This window comes from Lepisosteus platostomus, chromosome 5 (assembly GCF_059453375.1).
Source record: "Lepisosteus platostomus isolate fLepPlt1 chromosome 5, fLepPlt1.hap1, whole genome shotgun sequence".
NCBI classification, from domain to species: domain Eukaryota; kingdom Metazoa; phylum Chordata; class Actinopteri; order Semionotiformes; family Lepisosteidae; genus Lepisosteus; species Lepisosteus platostomus.
In genome coordinates, this window is record NC_142615.1 from 63,603,854 (window position 1) to 63,627,334 (window position 23,481).

At 44.0% G+C, this 23,481-nt stretch overlaps 1 non-coding gene across 1 annotated transcript; it reads right to left on the reverse strand.

Moving 5' to 3' along the window:
* Positions 1 to 22,834: 22,834 nt before the first annotated feature.
* On the reverse strand, positions 22,835 to 22,997 carry LOC148671000 (U1 spliceosomal RNA). Its single transcript, XR_015937556.1, has one exon. It is a non-coding gene; the product is annotated as a U1 spliceosomal RNA (small nuclear RNA).
* Between the last annotated feature and the right edge of the window lie 484 nt (positions 22,998 to 23,481).

Below are 23,481 nucleotides of genomic sequence, written 5' to 3' on the forward strand. Positions count from 1 at the left end.
CATCTGTATCAGCTTCTGGAAGGCTGCAGCATCAACCATCTTTGGGCATCTATATGCAGCAGTTGCCACAGTGGACCTATTTGTAAAAAGAAAACTTTAATATCTCAGATCTAAGACAGAGTGGCTAAAAACTAACTGAAAGAGGGATATTGAATTAAAACTTACTGTATAGCAGCTGTACGTTCTTGTCCATAGCCTAAAGATTGCTCTCCTGATCCTGAACTGAAGTTTAAAAAAATATGAGAAATTTGTTTATCTTAAATATTGACTTTCAAATACTGAATTTTGATATCACTGTGACACTTACAAAGATCCTGCTTCTACAATGTCATGAATTAGTTTGCTGGCTGGGCACATGTCCTCATCTGTCAGCCTTCTGGCTAGGTTTTCAACAGTTCCATTTGAAACACCTAAATAATCATTCAGGACAGTTTTCTGATCAATAGGTAGCATCTTTATTTCCATTTCAAATGCCCTTCTTGCAACATAGCAAGTAATCAGTGGTAGGTGGCACCTGCAAAACAAACATATATAAATTGGTTGTTTTCAAGCCACAGAAAAGTAAAAAGAAAATACATCAAAATAATTATATAATTCAATTTACTTCTCATGCAGTCTTCGCAGACCATAGGTAGGATTGTGAACTGGTTCTCCTCTTGCATACACAAAAAAATGTTCCATTTCCATTCTGCAGTTTGCATCACAGCGTAAGTTAATAAAGTAGCAGTAAAACAAAAAGAGAAAATAAAAAAAATAAAAATGCAGTTTAAATGCAGTATTCTTCACATACCATTGAAAGCTAAAGACAGTTTTTACCAATGAAATATCAATAAAACCTTCAACTCACCTTTTCCTCTTCTTCATTTAGTGCAAAGGAAGCTAGTCGCTGAGTTGCAGCCATGCGCTCTTTGACAAAGATTATAACCCTGTTTTGCCCACTTCTATTCACAACAATCCAGGACCTGAATTCAGAAGATTTTTTTTATACAAATATTAATTAAATACAATTTCTCGAAAAGAACATCTATAATCAAAATTCTCGGTTGTATGCTTACTGTCATATTGGCGCTGACCCCTGGGCGCTGAAGGTGCTTCAGCTGGAGAATGGCCTGCAGGTAAAGCATCACAACAATCCGCTCACTTGTGGTGATGTCTGCAGAGGTGTGTGTCTTGCCCAGTATCCGCTGCACATCTTTCTTTGCAACACTCAACACCTTCAAGCAATCGCTTAGTTTAGGTGGAGGACTCTGCAGCTGTGTTTGTCTGGGGGAGAGAGAGCAATACTATCAGCCTCCAAAAGGCAACATTCATGTGTTTGAATAGAAAAGCAAGTACAAGTTGAACCAACATTTAATAAGTACCTCTTTCTGGTTATTTCCTGTCTGACACTCTTGTTTCTCTTTTTTTATATCCTTTAGATTGCTCTTGAAGTCTTTTAAACTCTTAGCTTGACTGGGATCCTCCACTTGCAGGCTAGTGTTTTTTTAGGATGAAGAGCAGGAATCTGCTGATATTAATGATATAACCTGCAATGGTCTGGTGAGACAGCCCAGTCATCTTCAACTGGGAAACAAATGTCTGCATTTTGGAAATGTCCTTCAGAAAACTTAAGGAAACTTCCGATGGATCCATAAAAAACAGGAACCTGGAGACATTTTCAACCTGAAAAACATATATAGAGAAAGTCATTATTTTTATGACCAACATCCGTGGTATGTGAAATTTAAGGCGAGTAAAACCATGTACCAAATACCTACCTCCTTGGAGCAGTTTACCATTCCCAGGCCCTGGATAAGGTATTGTTTAAAGCCAGCCAGGAGAGGAGAATCAAGAGAGTGTTTTCTGTAAAGTCCAGCCAGGGCAACTCTTTTTCGGAGAGCTTTTAGATTACCTTTAACGGACACCCTGTAGATATAAGACACATGGACAATTACATGTATTATAAGTGTTTCCATTTTCTTAGTTGGCTTCTGGGAGAAAATGGCTTTAGATGTGGCCCCGTGTGAATATGTATATCTACCAATTCACTGACATCCCAATTAAGGCTACATTTTGTCTTGCCTCTGTGAAACAAAATCAATTTTTATACATACAACGTGCAAATAAAAAATAAAGCACTAGAAACCCTATTGAGCAGAGAGTCTTACTGTTCCCCATCTTTCCCTTCCTCCTCCGCTTCTGCTTCAGTTTCTGGAGCAGCCTCTGGCATCTCTTCCTCCTGGACAGCGGCCTCTTGCTCAGGGCCACTGGAATACAGGTAGATTCTTTTCAACATGCTTTTACATAATATGTTGTAACAATGATTTCAAAAAGAAACTACAGAAGCCTTACAAATTAAAAATATCTCACCTTGCCAATGTGTCTTCAGGCTTCCCACGTACAAAAAGGCCCAAGGACTCCAGCAGTCTTACAACCACTGTCCTGTTTGCCTCACCAGACACGATCTCTGTTCTGTTGTAATCCACGATGTTCTTCAGGTGATTCATCATGTCCTTCCTCGCCTGTTGAGAGGCCATCCTGATCTCCTCTGCCAAGGCGTGCTTCATACACGCCCTCTTCAAGTGAGCAGGAAGCTGATCAAAAGTATTCAGGCACATCTTGCACACCAGGGGAATCCTCACGGGTTTCCTTCGAAAATAAATAATATAATTTGTGTATAGAAACAAGCTAAGACTGATTTCTTAAATTATCCTTAATTTTCTCTCTCATAGTTTGAGGATAATGATTTTATTGTATTGCTCATTGCTCCAAAATAAATAATGGTTTCATAAAAAAGTGAACATTCTCATTTATATTCATTTGCAGTTTCACTATTGCAATTAATCTGTCTCCATTCTGCATTCATATCTACTAGAAAGAGCTCTCAATTAATTAAATGCCCCATTGAACTGGCCCTGATTATACAATGCAAGGAGAAGTCTTCTAAGCCAATACTTGTAACCAGAAAGAGGCTGTATTTCAATTATACAATATACAAAACAATAACATTTAACACAAACATATATTCCACACCTCAGCATGCACATGATGAGATTCTTGATATTTGATTAGTAAAAACAATATCAATGCACTGAGAGACGCTTAAGAATAAAGATGCATCTGCCTGACTGTATATTAGTTTTAAAAGGTTATCAGCAAATGCATTTAAAAGTAAAAATGTAAAGTCTTGCCTCTTGATCGTAGTAGTGATTCAATATCCAGTCTCAGAGTTACTGTACCTCCTGTCTCGATTGCAGGTGAAAAGTGAAAGGTATATTGCACTCAGCAGAAAGTTACCCCGAGCAAAGACTCCACCCCTCCCAGAAAACAGGACTCCCCTTTGGCAAAGCAGTGGGTAGAGGAAGCCTCTACTGCCATTATCAAACACAGAAATTGTTATAATTTAATTTTAAACACATGGCTAAGCATGGGTTTAAAGTATATTCAACAGTGCAGGTGCATCCAAAGAAATCGAGTTTCTCAAGCCCTCGGAAAGAATTACCATTTCCAAAGATGTCTAATTTCAAGCATTAACATCCAAAGTACCTGTTTTAGCTGGGGCAGGTAGTTTGCCAAGCCATCTGAAAGAATTACCATTTCCAAAGATGTCTGTTGTAAGCCAGTTTCAGTCATTACCATCCAAAGTATCGGTCTTCCCTTGGGGCAAGAGGGTTTCCTGTGTGTCTAGGATGTGTACTTCCCTTAAATAAAGGATGAATATGGGTACCATAGGTATTAAATCTCTCAAAGCTCAGCGTTAAACTAAACAGGCATCTTTGGAAATGGTAATTCTTTCAGGTGGCTTGGCAAACTTCCTGCCCCAGCTAAGACAGGTACTTTGAATGTTAATGCTTGAAACTAGACATCTTTGGAAATGGTAATTCTTTCCGAGGGCTTGGGAAATCTATTTCTTTGGATGCACCTGCACTGTTGAATATACTTTAAACCCATGCTTAGCCATGTGAAGTAAGAGACAAGATGTAAAAACTTAAGTCAGTTCTGCCTGAAAATTAGACTTCTAAGCAACAGGGGTTTATGGCAGGAAAGGGGGTTAACTGATAAGGATTCCAGATGCGAGCTAGGAACCCCCTGGGGGCGTAATCTTAAACTGACCATTTGGCCAGGGTCTTTTAACTGGCCAAATACCATGACCCCCTCCCCTTACCATAACACCGAATGACGTCTGAAGCAGCAAGCAAGGACTATATAACCTAAAAGTTTGTACCGGCACATTGAACAATACTTCGGTTTTGTTGTTTCTTGCGGGAAACAAGACTTCGGCTTTATTGTTCCTTGCATGCAATAAACTCATCTGTTTTACTTCATCTCGGGATCAAGAACCTTATTCCTTCTGTTACAACACATATATGGGATTTTTACAGTTTGGTGTATTCATTTTTATTTTCTCGCTATTACAGGTTGAGGAATGGGTGCAAAGAAAGTGTTGTTTCAACAAGTGGGCACAAAAATGGTCATAATTCCTGTTAAAGAGCACAAAACCTCAAACAACAGGTGGCTTCCTTTGCGTTGAGTGAAGAAGAGGAACATGCAAGTTGATGGCTACATTGATATACCCATCCACTCAATTCAGGGTTGTGGTAGAACTGGAACCATCCTGGCAAGCAGTGGATGCAAAGTACTGTATCACCCATAATGTGACACCAGTCCATCACAGGACTCACTCACACCATGGCCAATTTTCATAGAAGCCCATTAAAATCCTAGTTAATACAGAACAAAAGACCTCCACTTGCATAGCTCCCATCATGTATAGTATTTAAGAAAATCTCCAATGTACCTTAATTGCATTTTATTTGTGTTTTATCAGCTGTTTCATCTTTACTTCACTAAACTAAGCTGTAATGCCCAGGTCAGCAGCTGTGAAGGAAGACAAAGTTTTTCAGTTCATCTGCGGGAGAGCCAATTCACAGTCCTTCCAACGACTTGAGAAGACTGCATGAGAAGTAAACAGAATAATATATTACTTTATATTTCTGTGGGTTGGAAACAATCACAAATGCTTGCTTGTTTGTTTTGTAGATACCTCCGGCCATTCATTACCAGCCAGGAGGGCAATTGAGATGACCCAATCTGCCCGCAGAGAAACATTATAGAATACCGACTCAGCCAGCATCTGCTCAGCAATCAAAGTAATTGAAGGCTTTGCAGGACAAGGAGTTTAGTAAGCATCATCACAATCTCAAAATAAGTCTCTCACAAAACAATCATTCATTTCTTTCTTTTAACTTCAGGTCAAGCAATCAATCATCAGACTCTGGACAAGAATGCATGCCTGCTGTGGAGTAAGTTTGAATACAGTACACCTTTTCAGTTATTTTTTGACTGTGTTACAGAGACCTGTGATATTTTATTTAAAATTTTTACAACAGTGGATCAAGGCCAAGATCCACAACAGCAGCTGCAGGATTTACATGTCCGAAGATGGATGATGCTACAGCCTTTCAGCAGCTGATAAAGGTATTTCCAGTGTTATTATATGGGCAGCTTAACAAAAAAAGGAGCATCTGAAACTGACTAGAAGTCATGACAGGTAGAAATCAGAACAGAGGAAGTGAGACTGCAGACCGTTAATGGCAAATTTACAAATCAATTATCTTCACCGACAAACACTAAGTTTGGAATATATTCTGAGGATTTATGATGTGGTTTTCCTTCTAGACCTTTACACTAGATGCTATCAGGTAACCTACTATATTCAAAAGATGGACTGCTCAGCCAATGCATCAACAGTATCTGAAGTGTTTGAGAAGTGGAAGCCCAAGACAGGACTGCCACCAAATGACAAGCAAATTAAAAAGATAGAAAAGCATCAAATCTGGGAAGGCCTGAGCATCAGTGACAATCCTGTGAAGGGGAAGAAGGTTGCGACTTCCAGGTTTTCAGAAAGGAGAGGTGGTGTGTGATTATCATGGCAAGATCATCACAGAGACAGCCGCTGAAGCCCTAACGGCACAGATGGCAGAGGGAGAGAAGATACATCTTTTCTTTTTTTGATGGACCTGCATAAAAAACGTGCATTGATGCTCGTGAAGAACACTGTTCCTGCCTCACGGATATGGAGACGATCAGAAGGTGGATAAATCCATCAAAGAAAATAAATACATCAAGGCTGTAAGAGGGTCATTTATATAAACGAACAGCCTGTCATAATCCTGTCTGTGACAAAAAAATGACATTGTTGAGGGAGAGGAGCTCCTCTTTGATTATAGCATTTCCAGAAAATCATTTCAAGGCAAAAGGACAAGCTCTGGAGTGGTTGGATCACTGACCATTTCCAAAACAGAAACTCAGTAAGTGTACTAAAGTGCATATTTTGAAGATATATATTTTCTTGTACCTTAAAATTAATGTTAGAATTATGTTTGTGTTATTGTCTTAAAAATGGCATTTCTCATTCTCACCAGCAAGGATATAAGGAAGGGATATGGGACTGCCAAAAAGATACATAATTTTCAGAAGAGCATAGAAGGCAGATAACTACCCCAGTCAATTGTTACTGCAAAGAAATGCCACATCGTGTAAACAAAAAAAAGCTTTTGAGAAGTGAACCATTCTTGAAATTTATTGACAGAATCTGAATAGCACAGCATTCCCAGACCAGGCACTGGAGTTTCCTGCAGCGTTAGATGGGTAGTCTCTTGATAAGAGAGAGATCGACAGAGTACTGGAATTCATGAGTGACACCTTTCCAATTCATCGAGAACAGAGCCCACAAGATGTGTCTAGAGAACAATTTCTTACAATTTAAGTGGTAGTTTCTGAATAGGTTAAAGACAACATGGCTCTACAGCTATCTTATAACTTTTAAGAAGTTGCAAAAGTGATTACCATATTGTCAGTGGTTTATATTTAAAATCTAAAGATTTGAAATTGAATCTGTTTCTTAAACCAACAACATTGTTCACGGGAACAGCATCCCAAATCATTTGATGACTGTAAATATGACAAGCTTGTGATAGTGTAAATTGTACAGTGCAAAACAGTTGTATTGTTTTGGTTTTGTCTTCAACATAATCATATTAGTAGGCACGTTATTTTTATAGCAGCAACCTGCCATTCACCACCAGCCAAGATGCCACAAGGTACAAGAGATGACCCAGAAGTACTTAATGATGCAGAGAAGAGCATATGGGTGAAAAAAAGAAGACAAGAAATATCCATTAACACATGCATCTACAAATCAGAAGATGGGTGATGGTCAGCATTTAGGAGTGACACTGGAGATTAAATTCAAGTTCTTACAGCGATTTTCTGTTTGGCTTCAACACAAATCATACTAATATGCTCACATTATTCATTTGCACAAAATGCCCGATATTCAAAACAGGCCACGTTCAGAGGAGTACACACAACCCTGCCAGAACGTGGCTAGCTGAAGTGCGGCGGACCACAGGGAAAGTACTCTTGCCCACATGGATGTCTCTGCTCTGAAAACCAGTGGATAAAGGTATATGACAGTCTGTTCTCAGCTGTTGATGTTGTGCAAAACATTGAATATGAAAGATTGAAGTGTCACCATTCTATGAAGTTCAGACATCTGTATTATATTAATAAGCTAGGTCTGTTCTACTAATACCTGAAGAACTTTTATATTGCACTGTTTGCTTTGGTTTCCTTCACGGGCTCTGGTTTTCAGACATCAGTCCAAGATCATTGGTGGGTTAATTGGTTTCTGGTAAAATTGGCCCTAAGTGTGAGTGTGTGTGTTCGATTTCCATCTGGCATCCTCAGAAGATGTCTTTGTTTTCTTTTCTTAATTGCTGTTGATTACTAGAGTTTATTTGGCATAATACCTTTGTGATGAATACTTTCTTTTTGTCAATAGTCTTATTTTAATCAACAATGTCAATGAGTTAGTATCTTAACCTTAAAGAACAAGCAGTTAAAAAAAAAACACTTCAGATGGGTTATAAGCTGAAGTTTTTGTAAGTGAACCGAGATTCCTGTGCAGTGCAGAGACCCGTCTTTAAAACGTTGCATGTATATATGGTGGACTTAAAATTTGTCCAATTTTGTCACAATGTAAAAGTATATTAAACAGGTGACATACTCCATCTATAAAGATTTGACTAATTTTAATTCCATACTTCCATTGACTGTTTTGGAATATATTCCTTAAATTTCCCTGAATAATCATTGTCTCACAGAGAAGACCTGGGTGACACAACAGGGGTCAGGGCTGTGATGAATGATGAATGAGGTTTGTGTAGACTGGCCAGTGTCTATGGGGGACTGTGGGATCACCGAGGTTCCCCCAATGCCTGTAACATTGCCAGGGGGTGTAATCACCGACAAAAGCCAAGGTTTCCTTCATTGAGGGGTCATTATTTGTCACATCCCGGCTGGACAAGAGACAAAAGATAAGCCTTCCACTGTCACAGACAGAGCAGTCTGGGACACTCCAGGCTGGACTGGACCATTGTCTTTGGAAGATGGGGTAAAAGGAGATGAAATAGATCACACAAGACTGTCAGTCCTGCCTCGCTGTAATGTGACTGACTGACTGACTGACTGACTCATCCCCACATTGAGAAGAGACAACTGGCTTCTGTGTAGAAAGCAGACCATTTCATTTTAACTGGTCAATCAGATCTAATGAGCTTTATTACCCTTGACAAGACTGGACACTTTACATCTAACTTCCTCCACCCCTCTACAAACAGCCCCACTTGTTCCCAGTGAAACCAGCCTGGAGCAGCAGAATAGAGGTTTTTGTTTCTTGATATTGTCTGCTGTTGTAAAACAAGTCATCCTTTGGGGATAAAAACTCTCCTTTGAGGCTGGTGGGTGTCTCCTGTGTTTGCCCTATATTCCCAGGGCTTCTCAGCTGAGCGATCAAAAGGTGAACTGCAATATGCTGAATTTCACACTGGGTTACAACAGACCCTAGTGGGAGAGTGGGCAGGGGAAGGGACTCCCCACAAAGGGACACTCTTATCTTTATCTCACATAGCCCCGCCTATATTAATGCGTACGGAGTTTGCGTGAGTGAGGTCAATAACGAGCAAAATCAGACCCAATCTACTGCTTTCACCAACAACAGCCCCTTATTTGGGGTTTTAACCTCCACCTATTACCCCTCAGACTCAATCTTTCTGAAACAGGGTTATAGTTTAAGTTTTGCCCGGCCCTGTTTGAGCAGAAGAAATAAATAATAGCGCTATTCCCGACGGTCTAGCACAGTAACCAACAACTCCAATAACTTTAGAGAAAGAACCCAGCATCAGCTCAAAAGGAAATTTAAATTTTAAAGTTTTTATTGATACACAAGCAATAACAACTTACACTATTAAGTTCTACATAAAATTAAATAAGATACAAAAGCGAAGAATAAAAACACTAGACAGTTTTTGTGCAAGGGAAGAGGTATCACAAAAAAAAGTTTCCAACATGACCTGCTGAAACATGACTTGTGATCCATGATTGCAACATGCTTGGGCCATAATGTCAACTCTCAGACCCTCTCAGTCTCTTTCTCCCCAAATCTTCTCCGGTGGATCAAAATGTAGTCTCTCAAATAAGACACAGTCTTCTGTATCACTGACAGAGGCCGAATTTTTTCCATTCTATATACCAATGTAGATCTAGTCTTCCATAAAGCTTCCCTTAGGCAACAGATGACCTGCCAGGCTTTGCTTTCTTCTGATTTCGATAGCTTCTCAAGTCCATATCCATAGAGCACTACCTGGGGGTCACTTATACCGCAAGCCAGAAAGCACCTTATCCAGCTGTTAGCCAATGTCCACACCTCTTTTGCGATGCCACAGTCCCACAGGACGTGCCGGAAGGATTCTTCTTGTCCGCATCCTTCCACTGGACACCTTGATGTCTTCCCCATGCCTCTCGAATGCATCACAGCCCTTGTTGGTAAAACTTCATGTGCAATCAACCAGCACATGTCTCTGTGTCTATTCAACAAAACCATGTGGCCAAACCTTTTCCAAACATGGCTGGGATCTCCAGCCACGAGGCCACGAATATGACATACTACATACTGCACCTCTACCCCGCACAACAAGTTCCAACCTTCTTGCACTTGTCAACACATCCAGTGCCTCATTTTCCAAATTCCATTCCCTTAAAAATTTCTTTATGATAAAATATGAATATGGGAGGTTAAAAGCAACAGGTGCTGTTAAAGGGATCTCTAAAACTTTCAATGTCCTTAAATAAAAACCACACAAAAAGCGAGACATAAAGGATACTTTCCCCCTGTTCCCTACCGCTAAAGACAAATGTAATGATACATATTTGTATATTAGGAAAGTGAACAATTCAGGCATGCCTTTTCCACCCATTTCCACCTTTTTTTCTACAACCACCCTCTTTACTCTCTCCCATTTCGACCTCCAGAAAAAAAAAATAGCCCTCTTTAAAACCAATAAAACAGACCTTGATGGCATAAAAACAGCACTGACAAACAACAGTAATGGTAAAATTACAGTCTTGACAACTAAAACCTTGCCTTCCATTGTTAATTCCATTAAACTCCACAGACCGATCTTGCTTTTGACTTTCCCTACCACCCTCTCCCAATTCCTACTCCCCATCCCATTTCTGTCAAAGTTTATTCCCAAGATCTTTATTTCATCTCTACGAATTGTGATTCCCACATTTTCCTCTTCACTCCAGTTTCCATATTGCATCAGCACACATTTGTTTTTATTCAGCTTGGCCCCTGATGCTCCGCAAAACTGGGTTGTCACCTCCAAGCTATTTCTGACTCCCTTATAATCTGTACAAAAAACATTTACATCGTCCATGTATAGTACAGTTCTCACCTCTTGGGCCCCACTCCCAGGGATTTTAATGCCTTCAATCCCATTCTCCATTCTTAAGGCTAGTGCCAGTGGTTCTATGCAGCAAACAAAAAGGAGTGGGGATAACGGACAGCCTTGGCGAACACCGCAATTCACATTAACCACATTTGACATGCTTCCATTAATCATTATTCTACTTCCTATACCCTTATATAATAACCTTACCCAAGTGAGGAACCTGGTTGAAAGCCCCATCTGTTGTAGTACTCAAAACATATACTCATGAGAGATACGATCGTAAGCTTTCTCAAAATCCAAGTTTAAGACCGATAATCCAATATTCCTCTCTCTCGCATAACCTATGGTATCTCTAATCAGTATCAGGCTGTCCGTGATCCTCCTCCCTGCCACACCACAAGCTTGATCTGGATGAATGACTTCACTCAGGACAGATTTTAATCGAAGCGTTAAACACTTGGAAAACAGTTTAAGATCACAATTCAATAAAGTTATCGGTCGCCAATTTGCCAGGTCTGTGCGATCATTCTTTTTGAATAGTAAGATCACAACTCCCGTCTTAAAGCTGTCCGGCAGTTCTTCTAAAAACTCAAATTCTTTAAAAATGGTTAAAAGATCCAATGCTAAAATATCCCAAAAGGCTCTATAAAACTCAATGGGTAGACCATCCAACCCTGGAGTCTTGCCCATTTTGAAGGTCTTCAAACTTTCTATTAACTCTTGTACAGAAAGGCCTTTTGATAAAACGGTATCGTCTTTTACACTCTTTGGAATGACTTGCACAAATGTTTCTAACAAATCCTTAGACACTTGTTTCTTTCCAAACAACTCCCCATAGAACTCCTCAGCTACAGTCAACATGTCTTCCATACAAGTTTGCAAAACCCCCTCTCTTCCCTTCAATGCTGACATTAGTCCCCTCCCTGCAACCCTTTTCTTGAAAAAGAATCTTGTACATTTTTCACCTTCTTCAAGCTCTTTCACTTTGCTTTGAAACATGATTTTTTTAATCTTTTCTCTAGAGAGATTTAAAAGCTCATTCTTTAATTCTTTGATTTCCTCACTGAAGTCCCACCCCTCTTCTAATAACTTAACATACCTCTGCAATCTCTTTTGTAATCCGTTTTCAACCCTTCGTATCCTAGCCTGTTTTCTCCTCCCCATCTCTATGAAGAATGCTTTTGTACGCTCCTTCACCTCCTCCCACCACTGTGCTCTTGAGCCAAACAGGTCATACAAAGACTGCCATTCCTTATATCTTTCCCTGAACCTGCTCCTCACTTCCTCATCCTCCAGAAGTGAAATATTCAGCTTCCACACACCCTTCCCCACAGTAACAGCCTTTGGAATAGCAAGTGTACATGATAGTAAACAATGGTCAGAGAAAAAAACAGGGGTTAAGCCTGCAGTTGTGCAAGTAAAATCACGTATCAAAACAAAATCTATACGTGAGACTTGGGTCCCATTAGACTTGTGCCATGTGAAGCCTGCCCTCCCCTGACTATGAAGTTTGAGGGCATCTTTCAGTTTAAAATCTTTACATACCGTTTGTAATAATATTGATGACTTATCAAATTGGACCTGTCTCTCACCCCTCATTCTGCCTTCTCTTTCTAAAAGGCAATTAAAATCCCCAGCTAAAACCAGTGGTTCCCATCCCAATAAATATTCTCTCAATTCCTGAATTAGGAATTATCGGTCATGTGGGCAACTCGGACAATACACATTTAAAAGTTTAAATTTGATATTCATGAAACCCAGATACACCACCAGTGCTCTCCCTGGTTTCACTACAAGGTACTGACGTACCTCTACCATCTTATTTTTAATTAAAACAGCTATACCATCAGATTTATTCTCATTGGACCCACTCCAAATTGATGGGCCCAATGTCCACAGTTCTTCCATATCCTTATAGCTGTTTTTAAAAGGTAATCCACACTCCTGTAACAACATAATATCAGCATTTACCTTACTCACAAATGATAATATAGTCCTTGCCCTTAACTTGGATCGAATGCTTCTCACATTTATGGACACAATGTTCAGAGCCATACTTAAAGTTAGACCAGGGGAGACTAAAAGCTCTGGCTAGAATCATTCAGTCTGTGACACCTACTATACAGGCCTTTTTCTTTTTCCATTTGCTCTCCTTGCCTCCTCCTCCACCATCAATAGGATGGTTCTCCACCTGCCCTCCTTGAGTCTCTAGTTCTAAAGCTGGATCAGTAGGATTGGAGAGAACTAATCCCATGGGAGAACCTGTCATCTGAGGACTCTGAAAATGATCTTCCCTCACTTTTCCACTCGGAGTTAGATCACTTTCTAAATCAGATGTCTCAGCGGACCTTTTAGACTGCACCCTCTGTTCTGTACATTACATTTGAGCGCTTTCAGTCTCCACGGGTGGCAGACGTTCAGGAGAGATGCTACCAATCAATTCAGAGTCCACCTCACTTTCCACATCATTATCATTCTCTTCTACCTCAGCCTCATCTCCTTCACTCCATTCTGAACCCTCGTTCTCTTTTCCACTACTTTCTTCAACGTCAACCACATCCAGTTCCTGATCCAGAACCACTGCTCCAGCCCTAAATACCTCTTCAAACTCTTCCTGTTTTTGCATTGGTCTTCCCAGTTTTGTTCTATTTGCAAAGGAATTTGGACAGTCTTTAAACACATGACCTTCACACTCACAGAGATTACATTTCCTCACGCTTGTACATTCAGTATATGCATGTCCAATTTCCTTGCACTTACTACACACCACCTTTGTACAGGCATCCACAAAGTGACCCAGCTCCCCACACCTCCTGCACAGTTTTGGCTGCCCTTGGTAGAACACAAGGCCTCTATTTTCACCTAATCCAATCAAAGAAGGAATGTGTTTAAATCCACCATAACCATTTTTGTCTTCATGCAACGAAACAGGTACTCTCCATGCACAATTCCAGATGCCATCATCATCCAAGACTTTCTGAGGCTCACCTTTCACTAAACAATACTTAGACAACCATGTCACAATATCTTCCATCATCACCATCTCATTAAACATACGAACAATCACAGTCCTGTTAGAAAGATCCGTCAGCTTCTGCCATTCAAACATTCTAATCAGACCCACATCTTTTTTCTCTTCTATTTTTCTCCAAAATTCTTCCAATAACTTTCCCGATTTGAAACTAATGTCAAAACCAATTCCCTTCGGCAAAGTAATTAAACAATTGACATCTAATGCCTTAACCTTTAACTCTTTCTGTAACACCTTCCTTGAAAAGTCCGTGAAATATCACCCGAGTGAGCCGAGCCCTCACCTCTCTTATACACCAAACGCGCGCAAATATAACGGCGCATGCCGACCCTACAGGCCGCCATGGCCGTTACAAATGTGTCAAAAGCAAACAAAAACCAAACCTAAACCTCCTCTGTGCACCAAACCCTATTACCTTAATCTTATACTCGCACACAAACTCTACTCTCAACCTCTGAGCTTTAACCCTGTAAATCTCCAACACTGGCTGGAGAGGCTGTGTGTGTCCGGGCTCTGCGGTTATATAGGACAGGACTCGGCGAGCTGCGGAATGCGCGTCTCCTCCTTCCAGACTCCTAACACCGGTGCATACATCCCTCTTAAATCCCAGAAACACAGAAACTCTGGGGTGTTTCTGTGAGTCAGTACTGGGTTTCTCTGTTCGAGGTTACAGGAAGGAAGTTATTTCTGCTCGTAGGCATAAACGTGTAAAAATAAATTTTCTGATTCCTAAAACCTAATAAAATCCATCTAAGTCTCCCTTTCGTTCCCAATGCACATAACTGAATATAAACCAGTCAAGTTCAGGTACTTTTCTGATGTATCTGAATAGTTCTGGCGCAGCTGTTACAACAAAGATACTTAAGAACTTTTTTTTCATACGAGATCTTGCCGTTTATAAATTGAATTTTTTTTTCAATTCGGTAAATCACACGAAACACCAACAGCACTCATCGTAAGCATCTGACCAATCACATTCCTGAATTTTAAACCCATTTAGAATGTATTTTTAATTTGTTTTATTTATTTTAATTTTACACACCTGTTTTAAGTATTCTTGTCATTTTTAGCATACTTTAAGTGGATTTTTTATTATTTTTGCATTTTACAGAGCTTTTTTCCAATATATTGTGAGCATTTTAGTGTCATTTTAAAATAGGACTATCAATGCTCCTGATTTTTAAACCTGTATTTATTCTGACATTATTCTCTCCACCTGCAGATGAGGGAGGTATTTGATTTTAATTTTTTTGATTTTGGGGGATAATGTACATACATTTCCTTGTATGTATCACCAGTGGAAAACTTGGCATTTTTGGATGAATTGCAATCCTTACTGCAAGGCCATCAGACTGATATAGAAATGACTGGAGATTTAAGTGACACATTTGATAAATCAGACAGGAACAGCATAACGTCTAAAATGGTAGAACCCTCTAAAGTACTGATAAATTTCAGGCACATTCATAATAAATAAAATTTATTTAATTTAAAGCATAAAATTTGCTTTAAAAAGAAAAGCACAATTTGTATGATATTGTAACGCCCTCACCTGGTGGTGAGGAGGAAGCGCCCCTAGGCGCTCGTAGAAACCGCTGGGCATGCTGGGAGTGGTAGCCGGGGAGAGTCTGAGGGTCAGCACGATGAAAGCGGCTGACCCTACCTGTGTAAATAATGTCCTAGTAGTTCTAGTGCCCCGCACCCAAAGTCCGTCAAGGCCCTCTGCGCCCTGTGGGAGGCCTTGAAGGTAAAGGACGGGGTGCTGCGCCAGGGGTGGCGGGTACCCTCCAGTGGCGAGATACGGTGGCAGCTGGTGGTGCCTCGGTCACTCCGCAGGGCGGTGCTCCGAGCGGTGCACGGCCAGCCGGGCGTGGGGCACTTCAGCGGTAAAAAAACCCTGCAGCGTCTCCGAGGCCATTTTTATTGGGGTCTTTGCCACCAGGACGTGGAGCGTTACTGCCGAACGTGTGCGTTGTGCGTGGCGCAGAAGGGTCCCCCCGAGCGCTCCCGGGCCCCCCTCCAACAACACCAGGTGGGGGCTCCTATGGAGCGGGTGGGGGTGGACGTTTTGGGCCCGTTTCCGCGCACTGAGGCCGGGAACCGCTACGTCTTGGTGGCCATGGATTATTTTACGAAGTGGCCAGAGGCCTACGCCCTCCCGGACCAGAGTGCCCCACGGTGGCTGATGCACTGCTGGAGGGGATGTTTGCCAGGCTGGGGGTGCCGGAGGAGTTACACAGTGACCAGGGGCGTAACTTCGAGGTCTTCGCCAGAGTGTGCCAGCGCCTGGGGATCACTAAGACGCGGACCACACCACTGCATCCCCAGAGTGACGGGTTGGTGGAGCGGTTTAATCGGACGCTCGCCACCCAGCTGGCCACCCTGGTGTCCCGGCACCAACGGGACTGGGACCGCCACCTCCCCCTTGCGCTCTAGGCGTACAGGACCGCGGTCCAGGAATCCACCGGGTGCACCCGGGCCTCGCGAACCCCGGTGGACCTGGTCTTCGGCCCACCGCCCGGAGACGGGTCGGCACCGCCGGCTGGACCGGACTACGAGTGGGACCTGCGGCAGCGGATGCAGCGGGTGCACAGCTTTGCACGGACCCACCTGACACAGGCGGGGGTCCAGCAGAAGCGGTACTACGACCTGCGCTGCAGGGGGCCTGCCTTCCAGCCCGGGTTTGGGTGTACAACCCACGCCGCTGCAAAGGCCTCAGCCCTAAGCTGGCGCCGTCGTGGGAGGGTCCCGCTGAGGTACTCGGGGTGGTGGGCGAGGTCTGCTACCGTGTCCGGTTGCGAACACGGGGGAGAGTGGTGGTCCTGCACCGAGACCGCCTGGCCCCCTACCGGGCCCGGGAGGAGGAGCCGTGTGGGGAGGCTCTAGAGGAGCAGCCGGGGCTGTAGCCGGCCGATAGTGGGGCGTCCGTGGGTCGCCAGCCGTCACCGCGGCGCAGGGTTCCACAGCAGTTAGCCCAGTACGAGTACAGCCTGAGGGGGGTGTTCGACGTCGGCGAGACGCCAGACGCCAGACGCCAGACGCCAGACGCCAGACGCCAGACGCTTCAGGTGGGAGCAGTGTAACGCCCTCGCCTGGTGGTGAGGAGAAAGCACCCCTAGGCGCTCGTAGTACCGCTGGGCATGCTGGGAGTGGTAGCCGGGGAGAGTCTGAGGGTCAGCACGATGACCAGCGGCTGACCCTACCTGTGTAAATAATGTCCTAGTAGTTCTAGAGCCCTGTGTAGTCTTGTAAAAGTATAGTGTGTTGTTAGGTAATTACCACCCTAACTATGTGTACGTGTTCCGTCAGTCTCCTCATGTGTGTGTATATCCTGTGTTTGGTTTTGTGTTAATGCTTGTTTGTTAATCGCGTCTTCACTCGTCCTTTGTTCTGAAAAGAACTTGCAAATGCTACAGCAATTACTTTATAAACACCAGTATTGACACTTTGATCAGTATATTTATTATTAGTAGCCAGTCTTATAAATTTACAATTTAGATTAAGTCTGGTAACAGTTTTACAGTTAATTTAAATCATCAGACCACTAATGGAACTGAGAGCTGGGTGGAAATAAAACCAGGATACACATTTTAACCTCCAGGATCAGGAGTCTGATCCTCCTGGCTTCTTTACTCTGAAGATTCGTGTAAAACTCTTAAAAGCGCTTATTTCAGGGACTCGTGCTTGTCCTCTACTGCTCCACACGGGTTCGCTTTGTAACACAATAATCTGCGATGTAAACTTTTTTTTCTGTTTAATGAATTTTATTCCAAGGTTTGTCGCTCTCCTTCTCCAACTGTGATGATTCGCTTCTCTTCACAGTCCGGTGTGTTTTTTTTGGGGGGGGGAGATTTTATATCTGTAAGAAAAGCCCCCCGGGCTCCGGACAGGAGTCTCCTCCAGCTCTGCTTTGTCAGAAAGAGCGCTGTGACGTCACAGACACCAGCCAGAGCGCCGGGATCAGAGAGCGAGACCGCGGGAGACGCGCGGAGGGAACGGAGGAGAATTATTGATCACTTATGTATCGACAACCAATTTATTCAACTGAAGGACCATAGAATAATCGATTAACTTCACTGATTCTTGAGTACTGATCCTTTCTTGACCCTGTTTAAATATCTAGAAAACAGTCAATAAAGACTGTATCGATCAATTACCATAGTGCGTTTAGTGTTAATAATGTTCAATCCGAAATTAAACAATGATTATTCATATTATTATTTAGGTAACTCTATCCTAGAGCTAGAAAATTATATTCCAAGTTGATAAATGTATGTAAGTAACAGTTTAAATGCATTTTTTTCAGTGTTTATAAATCATAAGTATGGTAACCACGGCAACAGCCGGCACGTCACTGTATGTGTCTAGGTGTCTCGCATTCGTCACAGAGAGTGTATGTGACGTCACGGGCAGCAACTAATACTACTACTAGTGTATTCATTTTAACATTAGTGAGAGAACAACTGGTAGTTTTAATGGTAGTGTTCATAACAAAGTGTGAGTATTAATAACAAAGCGCTTGTTTGTTAATCGCGTCTCCACTCGTCCTTTGTTCTGAAAAGAACCTGTAAATGTTACAATATTCTTTACTCAGCAGCTTATTAAAAACAGCTCCCGTGATGTTCAAAACAATTTTTTACACAGAACACTGACACAGCTTTGCGTTCTGAATCTCTTTTTCTCGTGCGTTTATTTAATGTGGCACAATGCACTGGGATAAGGGTATTCTGTTCACAAACCAATAGCATTTAAACCACAGCACCCACAATGCTGCAAGTAAGTGTTTTGCACACTAAGCAGAGAGCGATGTCTTCCTCGTTAGTATAGTGGCGAGTATCCCCACCTGTCACGTGGGAGACCGGGGTACATCAGGACGGCCACAACGCAAAGTACTGACCCCTATACGATCACGGCGAGTTACCGATACACACGTGACAGGGCGGAAAAGGCTGTGCTCTCTTCGTGTGACATAATTCGGAAAAGTCCTGATGTTGCATTTCAACTGAGCCCCAGTATACATCGACCCTTGGACACTCTGAGTGACAACTCTCTTGCGTGTTTTCTCATATTTATGTAGTTTGCTTGCATGATGCCCAGAACAGCAGGGTTGTGTGCTCCCATATGGTCTAGCGGTTAGGATTCCTGGTTTTCACCCAGGCGGACCGGGTTGAAAACTCCATACTACCGGTATGGGAATGTGTCAGTTTTGCCTCCTGCTTTCCAAAAGATCAGCACCATACGAAGGAGCCGCATTAAAACCACTTGAATGTGCAAAACGCGCGAGAAGAGGGGGAGCTTGTTTCCAACCGAAGACTTCTCGCATGTGAGACGAGCTGATCATCGCTGCAGGAGGAGGGAGGGTTACTCTGGTAGACAGGTCTGACCTTCGGCAATAGGATTTATACTCTCCAAGATGATATTTGCACTTTCTGGAGAGGCGATTTTCTCCACTTCAGTAGCCCGATTTCGTCGATTGCGTGGAGAGGGCTGTAGAATGTGGCGCCGCCTTTCCTGCTCCGTCCATGACAGGCGTGCTGGTCTCTGGAGAGAGAGCACGGTCCATCAGCGCACTCCAATAAAGGCACTGGAAGCAGCTGAATCGCATTGGCGAAGCTCAGCGCTGGGCCGCTGGGCACGTCTTATCACCGTTACCGTAGTATACGTTTGCCTCACACGCGAAAGGTTCCCGGTTCGAAACCGGGCGGAAACAGCCTTCTTTTGTCGCCACGCACAAAAGGGGATTGGGGATTCGCCTAGCGCTGTGATCGAACAGACCCACTCACCTCTTAGTGTGGCGGGATCTGCACAGTGCATGTCGCAGCGCATCCTGCTTTCACTTCAATGCGCGTCATGATGTACCCCGGTCTCCCGCGTGACAGGTGGGGACAGGTGACAGGTCCTATACTAATGAGGAAGACATCGCTCTCTGACCCCCGGTATCATGTCCCGACCCACCGTGCTGGAAGCCAACGCGTGCTGTGATTCCTTTACGGAGCAGAAATGACAACCGAGGAGCCGAGAGATCATTTCAGCATTTCGCGTCTGATCGGAAAACACAGACGACCAACTCGGAATGACTTGCCTTTGACGCTTATCAAAGCGTTCTTTGTGCATCGAACAGACCCACTCACCTCTTAGTGTGGCGGGATCTGCACAATGCATGTCGCAGCGCTTCCTGGTTTCACTTCAATGTGCTTCCTGATGTCGAGTCGTGTGCCGTGCGGAGGCTCTGAAAGTGAGAGCAATGAAAAGGTGCACGACGCTGTGAAAGAAAACAGAGAAGTGAAAGGCAGTCCTTTCTCTAAGGAGGTGAAAGAAAACCCCGGTCTCCCGCGTGACAGGCGGGGATACTTGCCACTATACTAACGAGGAAGACATCGCTCTCTCCGACCCCCGGCATCGTGTCCCGACCCACCGTGCTGGAAGCCGATGCGTCCTCTGATTCCTTTACGGAGCAGAAATGACAACCGAGGAACCGAGAGAAAATTTCAGCATTTCGCGTCTGAACGGAAAACACAGACGACCAACTCGGAATTACTTGCCTTTGACGCTTTTCAAAGCCTTCTTTGTGGACGACGACTGCACCGCCTAGCAGATACAAATGGGTTGTACAACTTTGAACTAGCAAATGGAAGAGGGCTAAGCCCCCTCTCTTTTAGCCCAGGTTCGATCTGTCTCCCAGAATCACCAGGGCGCACGCACACACACACACCCGTGCCGTTGAAGTGCTCTGCTTCATTTCTAAGGGCAACTCAACATTCACTCCTACCCCGAGTGCAGAAAAGACAGCGTCCGCAGCAACAACAGCTCAGGTCTCTGCACAGGAGCTAAGCTGCCCCCATCTCCTCTGCTCTGCGGCTCCTGCGGAGTGGAGTCCTGCCTGGAGCCGTGTTTGCAGGCGGCGGCTCCCCGCGCCCTGTCGGTGCGTCGTGTCCAAGAGCTCCTGGGAGGAAGAGAGAGCCCTCCCACTCGGGGGCTTTTCCACGGTCTGTGTGAGGAGGGGCGGGTGTGTCAAGTAGCTTATCGAGTGGAAGCCTGGGGCGGCGGAGAGCTGTGATCGTGCAGACCTTGAGGTGTCACCTCTTTGTCTGCTTTCCCGCCCCCCCTCCGCCCAAGCTCTGCTCCAAAGTAGCCCGGCAACCCCTCACACCTGCACGTGTCACAACCTAAGGTGTGGTCATGAGACACCCATGGGGTGTCGTTCTGTTCTTGCTAATTGTTTCCTGCCCGTCGCAGGCAGGAGTCCATGCGAGGAAGATGCGCTGGACAGAGCTCAGAGGGCGCACCTGGGTGGCTTTCCTTCAGAGTGACGTTCCTGCAACACTCTCCCGCTACTCTTGGTGCGCTCATGCCGCAACACAGGAAGGCTGGAGCAGGTGGCTGTGGGCTCTGCGCACCGCCAAAATAGCTCAGTTGGGAGAGCGTTAGACTGAAGATCTAAAGGTCCCTGGTTTGATCCCGGGTTTTGGTATTTTGTTTCATCGCACCCTTTGTTCCTCTCTCCAGCGCACCCTGCCTAAAGTGACGCGTCCCTTTCTCAGCCCGAAACGCAAGCGAGACACCAGCAGCGGTCCCTGCAGGTTTCCGTAGTGTAGCGGCTATCACGTTCGCCTAACACGCGAAAGGTCCCCGGTTCGAGACTGGGTGGAAGCAGCCTCGTTTTGCACGCTCCTGTACTTCACAGAGGTCTTGAACGACCGGTCATTTGTTCCCAATGTATTTCCGGTGCCTTCATACACTCTTGTACCAAACGCACGTTCCTTCTGTACGTGGAGCCGATCATTTGCAATTGGGCTGTGCCCACAGACCAGGACGAGCTCTGTCGGCTCAAAAGCAGCGCAGGACCTGCAAGAACAACAGAAAGATTAGCATCCAGCGGGGGCCTCTTAGTGAGCCCAAGATCTCATCAAGAATCAGCTCCAGCAACAGGGCTGGGCGCATTGTTCCATTCTCCGACCACTCTCGGTGTAAACAAGTCCCTCCTGGTCTCTGCTTGAAATGCACTTTCCTGCGTTTGCTTTGTTGTAACTGGCTTGCCCTGCATGGGCGAATGTGAAGAAGATCCTTAGTAAGTCATTGAAGAAAACCAAGAAGAGGTCGGAGTGGCCTCTGTCATTCATCAACGATCCAGTCAGGCAGTACTCCTCCTATTCTGCCAGTATGCGGATTCGAACCGGGGTTGTTGCGGCCACAACAAAAATTCTGAGCACTATACGATCACAGCGAGTTACCGAGACATACACAGCCAGTAGGAAAGGATGTACTCTCTTTGTGTGACACTAGTCGGAAAAGTCCTGACGCTGCATTTCAACTGAGCCCTAGTATACATCAACCCTTCGACACTCTGAGTGCCAACTCTCTTGTGTGTTTTCTCCATCAAGCAGGTCATGAAGGCAGCAATTACAGTTTGCTTACATGACGCACGCACAACATGGCTGTATGCTCCCATATGGTCTAGCGGTTACGATACCTGATCTTCACCCAGGTGGCCTGGTTTCATCTCCTTGTATGAGAACGTGTCAGTTTTGCCTCCTGCTTTCCAAAGATCAGCATCATGTTTTATGCCTCCCCCGAATATCGAAGCTGCCTCTTAATCTGCAAATGAAGATGAGTCGATAAACCACTTGTTTTTCGTATAACTATACATATATTCATTTATTACTGATTTCATTCATTGAGCACGGATACAATAGAGGTACAGCCATTCACTGTTTGACATGTCTGCACTTGTACAGAACCTAGCAATCAGAAAACGGGTGAAACTGTCTTCAGAATTAGCATACAGTACCGAGGCCCCCATGACCAAATAAATTGGCCTTAATAATGCAGACTACAGCAAAACGACTGACTTTGAAAAGGGAATGAATGTCCGGAAGGAGTAGTCTAACCAGCTTGAAATGCTTCTCCGGACCTCTAACTAAAAGAAACCGGGAACCAGCAGTGGCATCGACTCCTTTCGAACTGGGATCCTATCGCAGCTCGTGGTGTCGTAACTCTCCCGTATCTGATATTGGACCAAGCACATCAGGAGAGAGCGCGAACGCAGTCCCCCACTACCAGAAATTATGCAGTCGAGATTCCCACATTTGGGGAATTCGCAGGGGTCAGCACAGCCGGAGTGCAATGGCCGAGCCTCGCCCTGGGTGAATCGATTTTTTAAGAACTTTATTTTCTTTTCACAAAAGAATACAGGACATCACAAATTAGAAAGCTTTACATTAATATACATACTTAAAACAGTATATATGATCACATCTCATTACATTTTGACACGGTACCAGTTACATAGCAACAATTTCTTTTTTTCTGGTGTAAATCACATTCTTTACTTAAACATGATAATGTTTTTCACAGTTTCTTGAGATATTGACCTATGCTCTCTATTTCCCACAGATTTTCTGCTTCCTCCCTCCCTTCTCTCCACAGATCTCTGAGGTAATATTTCTCTTGGGTGATGAACAGGGCCAGGATACCTGCTGCCTTGACTGGGACCTCGATGCCTTTGAACAGCCCCATGTTCCTCACTCTCCACAGAGCGTCTTTCCCACTGTTCACCACGGCCCAGATCCTGTCAAACACGTCAGGAGGAAGTTTGACAGGAGAGATGCCGTTGTAGCGGCAATGCTTGTTAATAAGACAGAATTAAGTGGTGGTATGCTGTCCTAAATGAGG